Source organism: Delphinapterus leucas, chromosome 5 (genome assembly GCF_059928025.1).
Source record: "Delphinapterus leucas isolate spDelLeu-1000000601 "Yukka" chromosome 5, BTC_Dleu_Yukka2, whole genome shotgun sequence".
NCBI lineage: Eukaryota > Metazoa > Chordata > Mammalia > Artiodactyla > Monodontidae > Delphinapterus > Delphinapterus leucas.
In genome coordinates this window covers 83,387,070-83,389,966 of record NC_143133.1, presented here as the reverse complement: position 1 = coordinate 83,389,966, position 2,897 = coordinate 83,387,070, and positions in this window count along the sequence as shown.

Sequence of the window (2,897 nt, the reverse complement as noted above, 5' to 3'; positions counted from 1 at the left end):
TTCCAATGGCATTTTTCACAGAAATAGAACAAATAATTCTAAAATTTGTATGAAGCCACAAAAGATTCCAAATAGCCAAAGCAATCTTGAGAAAGAACAGAGCTAAAGGCATCACATGCTCTGACTTCAAACTACATTACAAGGTCATGGTAATTAAAACAGGATGGTTGTGGCACAAAAACAGACACATAGATCAGTGGAATAGAATAAAGAGCTCAGAAATAAACCTACACATATATGGTCAAATAATTTACAACAAAGGAGTCAAAATATACAATGGGGAAAGAATACCTCTTCAATAAATGGTGCTGGGAAAATTGGACAGCCACATGCAAAAGAATGAAACTGGACCACTATCTTACACCATACTCAAAAATGAATTCAAAATAGATTACTTGAAAGTAAGACCTGAAACCATTAAATTACTAGAAGAAAACTTAGCTGGTAAGCTTCTTGACATAGGTTCTGGTGATGATTCTTTAAATCTGACACCAAAAGGTAACAAAAGTAAAAATAAACAAGTGGGACTACATCAGTCTCAAAAGCTTCTGCACAGCAAAGGGAACCATCAACAAAATAAAAAGGAAACCTTCTGGATGGTAGAAAGTATCTGCAAATCGTATATCTGATAAGGGGCTAATGTCCAAATATATAAAGAACTTATGAAATTCAATAGTAAAAATCCCCATGATTTAAAAATGATCAGAAGATCTGAATAGACATTTTTCCAAAGAAGACATACAGATGGCCAACAGACACATGAAAAGATGCTCTTCATCGTAAATCATCAGGAAAATGCAAATCAAAACCACAATGAGATATCACCTCACACCTGTTAGAATGGCTTTAAAGGCAAGAAATACCAAGTGTTGTGAGTATGTGTAGAAAAGAAAACACTTATATACTGTTGGTGGGAATGTAAATTGGTGCAGCCACTATGGGAGACAATAAAGAGCTTTCTCAAGAATTTAAGAATAGAACTATGATATGATCCACGAATTCCCCCTGTAAATACCCAGGGTATTTACCTGAAGAAAATGAAAGCAGTAATTTGAAAAGATATCTGTACCACCGTGTTAATTGCAGCATTATTTACAATAGGCAAGATGTGGAAACAACCTATGTGTCTACTGCTGCATAAATGAATAAAGAAGTTGTGATACACCCCCCCCCACACACATATATACATACAATGGAATATTATTCAGCCATAAGAAAGGATGAAATCTTGCCATATGTGACAATGTGAATGGACCTCGAGGGCCTTATGCTAAGTGAAATAAGCTAGAAAGGGAAAGACAAATGCCATATGATCTCTCTCATAAATAAATAAATAAATAAATGAGCGCATAGATACAGTGAACAGATTGGTGGTTGTCAGAGGTGGCGGAGTGAGGTGGTAAGATAAATGGGTGAACTGTTTTTGTTTTCATTTCTTAGTTCAATTTATTTAATTGAATAAAATGCAATTTATTTAACTGAATAAAATTCAAGTTATTTAATTGAATTTTTAAAAAAGTAAATGTAATAAATAAATAAAGTGGTTTCTCCTTTTCCCAGGATTCTCCCTCATATATAGCAGAAGTGGCTTTACCAACAAGGAAAGGAGGAAGGCTAGAAAGAACCTTGAGGTACTGGATTGAAATTAGAAATATTGGTATAAACTCATGCCATATATATACATGTGTGTGTCAGTATGTGTGTATACAGTTAGATATAGAAATTGTTACAGATGTATGTATGCATGAACGTCTGTTTATACATGCATAATTATGTATATGTGTATGTATATCTATGTGCACACACACTGTATGTGTGTGTGTGTGTATGCACAGATATACATACACATTTTTCTGACCACTGGGGTGTCATTTCTGGAAACATCTAGAGTCATTTTAGATTAAAATAACAATAACTACAACAAAAACAAGAGCATCACTTTGTGAGAAGACAAATAAATAGCAAGTGATATGAAAGTACTTTTTAATGGGTAAAATATATATTTCTTCCATTTGGCATCTAACATAAAACATATATTAGCGGGCTTCCCTGGTGGCGCAGTGGTTGAGAGTCTGTCTGCCAATGCAGGGGACACGGGTTCGAGCCCCAGTCCGGGAAGATTCCCACATGCTGTGGAACAGCTGGGCCCGTGAGCCGTGACCGCTGAGCCTGTGCGTCCGGAGCCTGTGCTCCGCAATGGAAAAGGCCGCAACAGTGAGAGGCCCGTGTACCGCAAAAAAACAAAACAAAACATATATTAGCTTTGGGTAACATTTATCCTACGAATCAACAGCTATTATTTTAAATTATGTGTTATTTCAAACATTTAATTATTTAAGCCCTGTTTTCCAAATTTTTTGTTTTTTGTTGTCACATCTAGGAAACAATTCTTTTGTCAATGAAAAATAGCAGTAGCAGCTTGCAAGTCATAATGCAAAAGAATAGAATTTCTGAAATACTCAATTGCCAGAAAAAAATCCTTTGACATATTTGTATTTTCTTTGCCATCTATCAACAACACTTCAATGAATAAAGACACAAAACTTTATTATCTACTTAGAAAAATTACTTGTTTACAGAAAGCCTGTAACTGGATCCTAAATATATTAGTGCCTGAGAGTCTTTTGAAGCAATTTTCATGATGCAGGAAGATAGTCTCGTAATTTGAAACTTCAATTTTGTTTGAGGATTTCAAATATGCCAAATGTCAAATAAAACCATAGACATTGTTGAATTATGGCCAATTTGTTGCCTTACCTTGGGATTTCAAATGCCATTTTTCTTTTAAGTAGGAATAATGAGAGGGAGATCCATTTGACCTGAACCAACGCACCATTTTAAACAGCACATGCTGTCATCTTGCGTGCAAAGTCCTCCTTAGGTGGAAAACTGAAATC